The following is a 12,948-nucleotide window of genomic DNA, read 5'->3' on the forward strand; positions in this document are numbered from 1 at the left end:
ACCCTTTCTCACCTTTGTGCAATCACGTGTAATCCATACAGGGCGTGAGAACGGCTGGCGAGCTGTTAAGCAAGCTACAGCACCTGTGGTTTGCACACGTAAGTTTTTCATTTTTTCAGGAATGATGGTTAGGCCTAATTCCGGAACTGCGGTTGACCTGCACTTACTGGGAAATCATTGTTCGCGGGTAATAATTGTAATCAGTGATCCCCATCACTAACGTTGTTCAGCGGGTTATCTGCACCTGTAAGCGACAAACGCTGGCCTTTTCAGTGTAGCGCACATGCAGCCACGGACATGTAAGGGCATGACACACCAGTTATTGGCCAATCTCATGTGCCAGAGCCTCACGTGTCCCTCTAGTAAGCCGGACTCGGACCGCGGGGCATGACGGAGTCTCGTTCGTTAACGGAATTAAGCTTGCAATGTGTGCATCTGTTCTGTAGCTGGCATGGTTGAGGTTTCCCAGGTGGAGTCGAATTTAACCGTAGGCTCCACTCCTGGTGGTGCCCTTCTGGACATTCCTTTAAGGTTCAGCTTTGCAACCATACTGCCCACGTAAAACAAACACTTTGCCTTCATCAACGCTGTTTGGAGGGTCATGACTCGTGGGAATAACGCCGCCCAATCAGTTAACCTGCTAGAGAGATCCTTCGTTGCTCCCAAGCATGAAATCACACTCCCTAGGAAGAAGGTAATGCCACTGTGGTGACCGTACTCCTGGGGGCGACACAAGTGCACTGATGCCCAACCATTGCTCGATGAATCTGCTGGTACATTGACCCAGACCACTACATTCCCCTCGCACGCTACACGACCTGAATCTGACCCTGATGAAACTCAGGTTACCCTTCCCATATACAGTTCCATCTTACACGGTGACAAAGAGGAAGATGCAGATGAAAGTGCAGGTTCGGCCCACCCGCCATCAGACACACCACCGTACTATCAGGGGCCCTGTGCCAGTGCCGTCGCCAACGAGTGGGCCCCCCCTGCTTGCCCAGGATCACAGCACTTGCAAAGTTGAAATACTGTGCAGTGAAATGGAAGATGGGGACGACGAGGAGTCCAGACTAGTACAGGGATTCCCTAGCGAGGAGACTTATTTGATTGTTTTCAATGTTGGGACAGCAATTTTTGGGGAGCACTATATCTGGAGAATGATAGATGGGGCCCACCATACACTGGAACATTCCAAAGGTGGACATCAGACACTGGAGCAGCATTTACAGGGCCCATTATACACTAGAGCATTAGAAATGGGGCCCATTATGTTTGGAGCATTATTTGGGCCCATAAGACAGTGGAGCTTCATCCATGGGGACCAACATATACTGTAGCATTATGTGGAGCTCATCATATACTGTTTCAAACATTATATGGGACCAATGATTCTGTATGGAGAAATAGATGGGCTTCGTCATGAGATGTAAAAAGTGAAGTATTTTTCATTGTACTATACCGCTATTTCTCTGGCGTATCGGAGCATGATGAGTTGTGGTATTATGTGTTAAAGGGGCGCTCTTTCGCCCAGGGCACATGAAAACCTGCAGCCAGCCCTCCCCCCCCACAACTTTAGCAAAATAACCCCCATTTTTCAGTGCGTAACTTGTATTATGAAGTTAATTAAGGTTGACAAGCTTAAGTAAGAAGAATTGATGCTTTTGGCATTCAAATGGGCACTGTAGGTGTGTTTCCTGTCCTCTCACTGCCGACTTTTATTCCCCATTGACTTACATTGGGTTTCGTGTTTTGGGACGACCCCGACTTTTCCCTATAATCGGACGATCTTGCTCGACCCGACTTTTGGAAAAGTCGGGTTTCACGAAACGAAACGCGACCCAAAAAAAACAAAAGTCGCTCAACTCTAGTGACAACCACTACACTTCAGAAACTCCATGCAAAGCTAAAGATGTTTAAATATGCTGAAAGGAAACTGAAAAAGAAAAAAGAATCCAGCCAAAGTCAAGAGGTCTTCCTCTATGTCTGAAGACAGGACAAAGTGCATTTTGCAACACAGGAACCTTTCATTTGTCAGGCTATTGGAAAAAAGAACAAACAGGGAAACAAAACCATTTTCCACAAAACATTCTCATGCCTTTGTCCAAAAGCCAAAAAGAAAAAGCACCTAGATGCCTGCTTTCGCACCTTGATCCTATCAGGTGTTACTTGAATTCGGAAAACTTAGACACTGTCAAAAACACACATGCTTGCCAAAAGCAAAAACTGGTAGAAATAATCACATTGGTAAAAGTAATGCTCATTAAACCAGCAATAGAATATGCTAACTAAGGCTAATTAAGCCAACAATATACGTTTGTGATCAAAATAAAGAAAAGCCACATGTTTCTGCCCGGGATCAAAACAGGGAACTTTCAGGAGGATGGCAAACAGGACAATCACTACACTACAGTAACCAGACAAGAGCGTTTACTGTGGTCATGGCAAGCATTAAAGATCAAGCACTCATTGTCAAAAGCACTAGTTTGCAAGAGGAACACTGTGTTTCTGCCCAGTTTCGAACTGAGGACCTTTCGCGTGTAAAGCGAACGTGACAACCGCTACACTGCAGAAACCAACCGACTCAAAAAAACAAAAAATGCTGTGGTCATGGCAAGCAATAAAGAACAAGCACTGAAAGTCAAAAAGATCGTTTTCCAAGAGAAAAGCTGTGTTTTTGCCCAGTTTTGAACTGGGCACCTTTCACGTGTGAGGCGAACGTGATAACCGCTACACTACAGAAAACAGATGCAAGCGCTTACTGTGGTGACAACAAGCAATCGAGATCAAGAACTGAAAGTCAAAAGCTTGGATACCAAAGGTTAACAGCGTGTTTCTGCCCAGTTTCGAACTGGGGACCTTTCGCGTGTTAGGCGAACGTGATAACCACTACACTACAGAAACAGGCTGCGGAAGGTTACTGTGGTCATGACGAGCCATCGAGAACAAAGACTCAACGTCAAAAGCTTTAATATCAACGCCTAATGTCATGCTTCTATCCAATTTCGAACTGGGAACCGTTCGCGTGTGAGGTGAACGTGACAACCACTACACTTCAGAAACTCCATGCAAAGCTAAAGATGTTTAAACATGCTGAAATGAACTTGAAAAAGAAAAAAACAGCCAGCCAAAGTCAAGAGGTCTTCCTCTATGTCTGAAGACAGGACAAAGTGCATTTTGCAACACAGGAACCTTTCATTTCTCAGGCTATTGGAGAAAAAGAACAAACAGGGAAACAAAACCATGCTCCACAAAACATTCTCATGCCTTTGTCCAAAAGCCAAAAAGAAAAAGCACCTAGATGCCTGCTTTCGCACCTTGATCCTATCAGGTGTTACTTGAATTAGGAGCACTTAGACACTGTCAAAAACACACATGCTTGCCAAAAGCAAAAACGGGTAGAAATAATCACATTGGTAAAAGTAATGCTCATTAAACCAGCAATAGAATATGCTAACTAAGGCTAATTAAGGCTACTTTCACACATCAGGTTTTCGGCGTCAGGCGCGATCCGGCGTCGTGCCGGAACGCCGGATCCGGCAAATGTTTAGTAAAACCGGATTTGACGGATCCGGTTTTCTGCCGGATCCGTCTTTTTCTTGACAGACAAAACCGGATCCGTCTCATCCGGTTCTTCCGTTTTTCTATCCGTTTTTTGACGGATTACGCCGGATCCGGTTTTTAAAATTGACCCTTGTGGCCTTCCGAACGGGATTGGCTACTGGAAAACTATATATAGAGTGTTCCTACAGCCCGTCTTTGACAGGTTGTCGAGGAGAAAGTGCAGGTTGGAGAGAAGAGCAAGTTACTGGCGAAGATGGATGTTGTCATTGGAAATATTTTGAAGAATTTGGCGGATTTTGTAGCGGAGGCGAATCGTTTGAGGGTGATTGTTCTGGAGAAGGAGAGAGCGAGACAGCAGCGCATCAGGCATCGTAGACGACGTTTGTGGATCCACCCCATCACAGCCAAGAGAATGACGCGTGGGGTCTATTCTACCCTCTGCATGGACCTTCGACGAAACCCGGATAAATTTTTTATATATGTTAGGATGAAAATGGAGAATTTTGATTACTTGGTGGAGTGCATTGCACACCCCATAAGAAAAGCGAACACCTATTGCCGCTTCTCTGTTTCACCCGCAGAGGGTCTGATGGTGACTTTAAGGTAAGCCACATTTATTGGATATGCTCGCATCAGAGCACACTTTCACTGCAATCTTGTTGGTGGTAGTTTGTATCTCCAAGTGTTATAGGTCAGTTTTGGTATGTAATGCTGTGATTTAAAACTAATTTATTGTTTTTTAATTCCCCACAGATTTCTTGCAACTGGAGAATCCCTTTCGTCACTGCATTTCCAGTACAGACTCGGGATTTCCACCATATCTGGAATTGTGAAGTACACATGCCGTGCACTGTGGGACTCCTTAGCTGAAGAGTTTTTACCAGAGCCCACAACAGAGAGGTGGATTGAAATTGCTGACAAGTTTCAACAGATATGTCAGTTTCCCAACTGCTTGGGCGCTGTGGACGGGAAACATATCCGCATTGTAAAGCCAGCTGGATCGGGATCGGAATATTTCAATTACAAGAAATATTTTTCAATTGTCCTCATGGCCATCGCTGACGCGGAATACAAATTTATTGCGGTTGATATTGGGGCCTATGGCCGCTCCAATGACTCTCAAGTTTTCAAACTGTCTGCCATGGGGTGTAAACTGTATGGAAACACCTTCCAGTTCCCACCACCTAGACCGCTGCCGCAAACATCTGGTCCACCTATGCCATTTGTCTGTGTAGGGGATGAAGCCTTCCAGCTGTCAGAACACCTTTTGAAACCGTACTCTAGCAGAGGATTGACAAGACCAAAACCCATTTTTAATTACCTCCTCACAAGAGCAAGAAGAATGGTTGAATGTACCTTTGGTATTCTGACAGCCAAATGGCGGGTCCTATTGACTGCGATCAACCTCAAGACAGAAACTGTGGACGAGGTGATCAAAGCGTGCATGGTACTCCACAATTTTGTTATCTGCAAAGAACCCATTTCCATTGAGGACACCTCTGAAGAAACCACCTTGCAAGATTACCATGACATTACCACTAGAAGTTCTGTGACGGTTTCAGTAATGAGGGACAATTTTGCACTATACTTTATGTCACCTCAAGGCAGAGTACACTGGCAGGATGACAGAGTGTGAAAGATTTGTGCCCTAACCAAACTTGTGTACCTTCTGTACCAACAGTATATACCTTTGCCAACCAAAGTTGGCTATCTTGTCATGGTCTCTATTTTTAGCTTTAGGCCACAGGTGTGTACCTGGTTGTGTTTTATGCAAAGTATTTCACCTTTTAACAAAAGTTGTGCACATTGTTAGGAAATCACCAACAATAAACACAACTTTTTAGGTGAAATACTTTGCTTCAAACACAACCAGGAACACAACTGTGGCTAAAAGCTAAAATTTACCCACAGTTATATACCTAGTTTTGAATACCATTTCACCTTTTAAATACCCTGTATTTAACCTTTTTCGCCGCAGAAAGAAATGACAGACAACCAGTGTAAAATAATTTAACTTTTATTGAAAAATGTTTTTTTTAGTTAACTTTTTTAAAATTTTAATAAACTTGTTTAATAAAGCTTTGAAACCATAAAACTGGTCATTTTTATTTAAATACACACATTATAAATCTGTGTAGTGTGTGGTGGAAATACTGCTGGAGGGGCTGCAGGACACTTCGACACTGGGAGTGTGGAGAGAGGACTGGGATCGTGGTGGGGAAGGAACAGTTAGAGGTGAAGGTGTGGAAAAAACTACAGAATGGGTGGACATGTGGGAAGCAGAAGAGGTGGTGGGTGGTGGAGTGGAGGGTTGGGCAGGGACTGTAGGAGCAGATGATGTTGATGGCAAGTTGTATGGGGAAGGAGTTTGGTACGGGGCAGGTTGCTGGAAGTGGGGAGATGTCTGGTACGGGGCAGGTTGCTGGAAGTGGGGAGATGTCTGGTACTGGGGAGGTTGCTGGTACTGGGGAGTTTGCAGGTACTGGGGAGGTTGCTGGTACTGGGGAGGTTGCTGGTACTGGGGAGGTTGCTGGTACTGGGGAGGTTGCTGGTGCTGGGGAGGTTGCTGGTACTGGGGAGGTTGCTGGTGCTGGGGAGGTTGCTGGTGCTGGGGAGGTGGATGGTATGTAATAGGAGGGGGAGGATGGAAAGTGGCTGGAGGGGGTGTAGATGTAATAGGAGGGGGAGGATGGAAAGTGGCTGGAGGGGGTGTAGATGTAATAGGAGGGGGAGGATGGAAAGTGGCTGGAGGGGGTGCAGGTGGAGGAACTACTGTGGTGGGAGGAGGAGGTTGGGAGGTAACTTGCTGGAGAGCAGCGTGGCATGAATGCATTACATGCATCTGCTGGGCAGGAGAGAGCGTTTCCATGCGCTCCACAACAGACCTGAAAAAGGTGTGGTTTGGCGAAGATCTTGCTTCTGAATGCATGGTTTGCAGAAGTGTCTTCACCTCCAGAATGCTGGAGTTGATCTGCTGATAGCCTGCGGAGATTTGCTCTGACAAGACTTTTAGACAGTTCTGGAAAGATGCATTCAGATGCAAGAACTCTGGCGCATAAGTCTTTTCCTGACCCCTCTGCCTTTGCCGCCAAGTACCCGCAGGTGTACTAGAGGTGGCAGGGGCAGAAGGGTGGGGTAAAGGGAAAGCGATCTCCTCACCAGCAGCTTCATGTAATGTAGGCGGCCACGATGCTCCTGTGCTGGTGGATGGGACAGATGGGTCGAATGTGTGGGAAGGCTGGGAAGGTGCAGATGTACCGGGGCGGTCGAAGTGTCCCTCGGTGCCGGTCTCCTCAGGGATCGCCTCAGAAGGGTCCAATCGTGCAGGCTCCCGAGTGCTGCTCACCGTGCTGTGGAATAAAGAGAAAAAAAAACAATTAAAATAATGACATGGTATGGCCCTGGCTGAAAAAAAAAAGTTACATCTAAACATTTTTTTGTCACATGTGGTGTGTAATATTTACCTTCTGGTGAGCATTGTCTCCCGGAGGAACGACAGGGCTCGTGCGTACTTGTACTTGCTCCTGCGTCCTCCAGATCCACTCGGGGCCCGCATCTCTTTATTGAACTCCTTCTTGAAACGATCCCTCACAGACCGCCACCGCTTCACAATTCTCTCCCCTGAAACGAGAAAGGACAAAGTGGTTAGTATACAACATCAGTGTTTCCCAAACTCCAGTCCTCATGGTCCCCAGGGGTCATGTTTTCAGGATTTCCAAAGTAAATAGAAATCCTGAACACATGATCCGTGGGGACCACGAGGACTGGAGTTCAGGAAACACTGGTTTAAATCAAGCAACCGGTACTGTATATACTTACGCTCTTTAATCTGGGCCCGAGCTTCGAGGTCCTCCCAGCGGTCCACAAGGAGCGAACAGATTTCCTCCCAGAGTCGTCGGGTAACGATCAGGTCAGCGTGGCGGCGGTCAGCCATATTCCAGAGCGGCTCCCTTTCTCTGAAGAGATCGATGAGGTGGTCCAGATCAATCCCTCCATCCTCACCGTCAGAGTCGGGAGCACGCTGTGAAGGCTGTTAAAGAAAAAGACAAAAATAACATAATTAGCCTCCACAAAAGAAATGAAATAAAAAGTGCAAAAAAACAAAGCAAAAATATTTATACTTACATGCTGGTGACCGCCGCGTTGCTGTCGCCGACGACCCTGGGAGGCACTGCGAGGACCTCTTGGCCGAGCACCAGATTGGGAAGACTAGAGAAGAAAACAAAAAATGTTATGTCTTTGGATGTAGGCATTTGTTTGCTGTGTGTGGTCTGCAGAACATTGTTTTCTATGTGTTGTGTGTAGTGTGATGTTGTGTTTCTGCGTTTGATGCAAAAAACTTACCAATTGTGAGACCACTCCAAGTGTCTGTCCACCCCTTCCTTCTTCTTCTGGGAGCTCCTCTTCATCTTGTGATTCCTGTTTTGAAATAAAAGGCAATGAATACACATATATTACAGAGATGATGGATTTTTGAAATAAAAACTTACCGTCAAACGCTGACGATGCGAGGGAGGGCTCCCAGAAGCTGTGCTGTCTTCCTCATGGCCAGACTCCATGGCTGTGGGTGGTGTTTCTGCTGCTGCCATTGCTGCTGCTGCTGCATTTATTGGGCGGCTGTTGAATAAAGAGAAACAAAGGGCCAATGAATATCTTGATATTCCATAGCCCTAGTTTGGAGGAATGGGGGATTTGATAATTACCGTCTCTCATCTGCTGCTGGACTCCCCTCCCGTTGTTCAGCATGCTGCTCCATTTGGGGTGGTGCTGATGGTGCTGCTGCTGCAGATGTCTGCTGCCTTGTCCTGCTCCTGGTTCTTGGCTTGGGTGGCATGTTGGGTGTGGCTGAGGGTCCCATTGTCTTGCTTTTATATATGTCCTGTGGGCAGAGCTACTGAGCATGCTCAGACCAAAGAAGCCGGATCCGGATGTCGCCGGATCAGGCGCATTGCGGCGCTCATAGGCTTTCATTGTATGAAAAAGCCGGACACGCCGGATTCGGCGTGTCCGGCTTTTTCGACGGAGACAAAAAACGTTACAGTAGCTGTTTTTTCCAGACGCCGGATCGCGTCACATTGCCGGATCCGGCGAAAATCGGATGAAACACATGGCCATCCGGCTCGATCCGGCTCTAATGCAAGTCAATGGGGGGGAATCCGGATCCGGCATTGCATTTCGCAGGATCCGGTTTTAGTCAAAAGCGCCGGATCGCACCTGACGCCGAAAACCTGATGTGTGAAAGAGGCCTAAGCCAACAATATACGTTTGTGATCAAAATAAAGAAAAGCCACATGTTTCTGCCCGGGATCAAAACAGGGAACTTTCAGGAGGATGGCAAACAGGACAATCACTACACTACAGTAACCAGACAAGAGCGTTTACTGTGGTCATGGCAAGCATTAAAAATCAAGCACTCATTGTCAAAAGCGCTAGTTTGCAAGAGGAACGCTGTGTTTCTGCCCAGTTTCGAACTGAGGACCTTTCACGTGTAAAGCGAACGTAATAACCGCTACACTACAGAAACCAACCGATTCAAACAAGCAAAAAATGCTGTGGTCATGGCAAGCAATAAAGAACAAGCACTAAAAGTCAAAAAGATCATTTTCCAAGAGAAAAAGCTGTGTTTCTGCCCAGTTTCGAACTGGGCACCTTTCGCGTGTGAGGCGAACGTGATAACCGCTACACTACAGAAACCTGATGCAAGCCCTTTCTGTGGTGACAACAAGCAATCGAGATCAAGAACTGAAAGTCAAAAGCTTGGATACCAAAAGGTAACAGCGTGTTTCTGCCCAGTTTCGAACTGGGGACCTTTTGCGTGTTAGGCTAACGTGATAACCACTACACTACAGAAACCGACTATGGAAGGTTACTGTGGTCATGACGAGCCATCGAGAACAAAGACTCAACGTCAAAAGCTTTAATATCAACGCCTCATGTCATGCTTCTATCCAGTTTCGAACAGGGGACCTTTCGCGTGTTAGGCTAACGTGATAACCACTACACTACAGAAACCGGCTGCGGAAGGTTACTGTGGTCATGACGAGCCATCGAGAACAAAGACTCAACGTCAAAAGCTTTAATATCAACGCCTAATGTCATGCTTCTATCCAGTTTCGAACTGGGGACCGTTCGCGTGTGAGGAGAACGTGACAACCACTACACTTCAGAAACTCTATGCAAAGATAAAGATGTTTAAACATGCTGAAATGAACTTGAAAAAGAAAAAAACAGCCAGCCAAAGTCAAGAGGTCTTCCTCTCTGTCTGAAGACAGGACAAAGTGCATTTTGCAACACAGGAACCTTTCATTTGTCAGGCTATTGGAGAAAAAGAACAAACAGGGAAATATAACCATGCTCCACAAAACATTCTCATGCCTTTGTCCAAAAGCCAAAAAGAAAAAGCACCTAGATGCCTGCTTTCGCACCTTGATCCTATCAGGTGTTACTTGAATTAGGAACATAGACACTGTCAAAAACACACATGCTTGCCAAAAGCAAAAACGGGTAGAAATAATCACATTGGTAAAAGTAATGCTCATTAAACCAGCAATAGAATATGCTAACTAAGGCTAATTAAGCCAACAATATACGTTTGTGATCAAAATAAAGAAAAGCCACATGTTTCTGCCCGGGATCAAAACAGGGAACTTTCAGGAGGATGGCAAACAGGACAATCACTACACTACAGTAACCAGACAAGAGCGTTTACTGTGGTCTTGGCAAGAATTAAAGATCAAGCACTCATTGTCAAAAGCGCTAGTTTGCAAGAGGAACGCTGTGTTTCTGCCCAGTTTCAAACTGAGGACCTTGCACATGTAAAGCCAACGTGATAACCGCTACACTACAGAAACCAACCAATTCAAACAAACAAAAAATGCTGTGGTCATGGCAAGCAATAAAGAACAAGCACTGAAAGTCAAAAATATCGTTTTCCTAGAGAAAAAGCTGTGTTTCTGCACAGTTTCGAACTGGGGACCTTTCGCGTGTGAGGCGAACGTGATCACCGCTACACTACAGAAACCAGATGCAAGCGCTTACTGTGGTGACAACAAGCAATCGAGATCAAGAACTGAAAGTCAAAAGCTTGGATACCAAAGGGTAACAGCGTGTTTCTGCCCAGTTTCGAACTGGGGACCTTTCGCGTGTTAAGCAAACGTGCTAACCACTACACTTCCAAAACCGGCAAACAGCCAGTCACAGTCAAGAGGTCTTCCTCTATGTCTGAAGACAGGACAAAGTGCATTTTGCAACACAGGAACCTTTCATTTGTCAGGCTATTGGAGAAAAAGAACAAACAGGGAAACAAAACCATGCTCCACAAAACATTCTCATGCCTTTGTCCAAAAGCCAAAAAGAAAAAGCACCTAGATGCCTGCTTTCGCACCTTGATCCTATCAGGTGTTACTTGAATTAGGAACACTTAGACACTGTCAAAAACACACATGCTTGCCAAAAGCAAAAACGGGTAGAAATAATCACATTGGTAAAAGTAATGCTCATTAAACCAGCAATAGAATATGCTAACTAAGGCTAATTAAGCCAACAATATACGTTTGTGATCAAAATAAAGAAAAGCCACATGTTTCTGCCCGGGATCAAAACAGGGAACTTTCAGGAGGATGGCAAACAGGACAATCACTACACTACAGTAACCAGACAAGAGCGTTTACTGTGGTCATGGCAAGCATTAAAGATCAAGCACTCATTGTCAAAAGCGCTAGTTTGCAAGAGGAACGCTGTGTTTCTGCCCAGTTTCGAACTGGGGACCTTTCTCGTGTGAGTCTTACGTGATAACAGATACACTACAGAAACCGGATGCAAGTGCTTACTGTGGTGACAACAAGCAATCGAGATCAAGAACTGAAAGTCAAAAGCTTGGATACCAAAGGGTAACAGCGTGGTTCTGCCCAGTTTCGAACTGGGGACCTTTCGCGTGTTAGGCGAACGTGATAACCTCTACACTACAGAAACCGGTTGTGGAAGGTTACTGTGGTCATGACGAGCCATCGAGAACAAAGACTCAACGTCAAAAGCTTTAATATCAACACCTCATGTCATACTTCTATCCAGTTTCGAACTGGGGACCGTTCGCGTGTGAGGTGAACGTGACAACCACTACACTTCAGAAACTCCATGCCAAGCTAAAGATGTTTAAACATGCTGAAATGAACTTGAAAAAGAAAAAAACAGCCAGCCAAAGTCAAGAGGTCTTCCTCTATGTCTGAAGACAGGACAAAGTGCATTTTGCAACACAGGAACCTTTCATTTGTCAGGCTATTGGAGAAAAAGAATAAACAGGGAATCAAAACCATGCTCCACAAAACATTCTCATGCCTTTGTCCAAAAGCCAAAAAGAAAAAGCACCTAGATGCCTGCTTTCGCACCTTGATCCTATCAGGTGTTACTTGAATTAGGAACACTTAGGCTAGTTTCACACTTGCTTTTTTTTGCAGCGCGTTTTTCCCGCAAAAAAACGCATTAAAAAAACGCATACAAAAGCATACAACTGCTGCGTTTTTTTCAAGCATTTTTATGAGCATGCATGAAAAAAACGCAGCGTTTTTATGCGTTTGTAAGCGTTTTTAGTGCGTTTTTACCGCGTTTGCGTTTTTTTCCAACACACTAACCCAAACCAAGACTTTACTAACCCTAACCCTGACCCTGACCCTAACCCTAACCCTAACCCTAACCCTAACTAACCCTAACCCTAACCCTAACTAACCCTAACCCTAACCCTAACCCTGACCCTAACCCTTAACCAAACCATACTTAACCCTAACCCAAACCCTAAACCCTAACTAACCTTAACCCTAACCCTGACCCTAACCCTAACCCTAACCCTAACCCTAACTAACCCTAACCCTAACCCTGACCCTAATCCTAACCCTAACCCTGACCCTAACCCTGACCCTAACCCTTAACCAAACCATACTTAACCATAACCCTGACCCTAACCTTAACCCTAACCCTAACCCTGACCCTAACCCTTAACCAAACCATACTTAACCCTAACCCTGACCCTAACCCTAACCCTAACCCTAACCCTAACCCTGACCCTAACCCTAACCCTAACCTTAACCCTAACCCTAACTAACCCTAACCCTAACCCTAACCCTAACCCTGACCCTAACCCTGACCCTAACCCTTAACCAAACCATACTTAACCATAACCCTGACCCTAACCCTAACCCTAACCCTAACCCTGACCCTAACCCTTAACCAAACCATACTTAACCCTAACCCTGACCCTAACCCTAACCCTAACCCTAACCCTAACCCTTAACCAAACCATACTTAACCCTAACCCTGACCCTAACCCCAACCCTAACCCTGACCCTGACCCTAACCCTAACCTTAAACCCCTTTATCTAACCCTAACTCTAA

General features: G+C 45.6%; 4 non-coding genes across 4 annotated transcripts; all 4 read right to left on the minus strand.

Moving 5' to 3' along the window:
* Positions 1 to 2,831: 2,831 nt before the first annotated feature.
* Positions 2,832 to 2,904, minus strand: TRNAV-AAC (transfer RNA valine (anticodon AAC)). Its single transcript has one exon. It is a non-coding gene; the product is annotated as a tRNA-Val (tRNA).
* Positions 2,905 to 9,185: 6,281 nt separating this feature from the next.
* On the minus strand, positions 9,186 to 9,258 carry TRNAV-CAC (transfer RNA valine (anticodon CAC)). The gene has a single exon. It is a non-coding gene; the product is annotated as a tRNA-Val (tRNA).
* Positions 9,259 to 9,344: 86 nt separating this feature from the next.
* Positions 9,345 to 9,417, minus strand: TRNAV-AAC (transfer RNA valine (anticodon AAC)). Its single transcript has one exon. It is a non-coding gene; the product is annotated as a tRNA-Val (tRNA).
* Positions 9,418 to 10,512: 1,095 nt separating this feature from the next.
* On the minus strand, positions 10,513 to 10,585 carry TRNAV-CAC (transfer RNA valine (anticodon CAC)). The gene has a single exon. It is a non-coding gene; the product is annotated as a tRNA-Val (tRNA).
* Between the last annotated feature and the right edge of the window lie 2,363 nt (positions 10,586 to 12,948).

This window comes from Dendrobates tinctorius, unplaced genomic scaffold (genome assembly GCF_039654945.1).
Source record: "Dendrobates tinctorius isolate UK_male_01 unplaced genomic scaffold, ASM3965494v1 ptg000332l, whole genome shotgun sequence".
Lineage (NCBI taxonomy): Eukaryota > Metazoa > Chordata > Amphibia > Anura > Dendrobatidae > Dendrobates > Dendrobates tinctorius.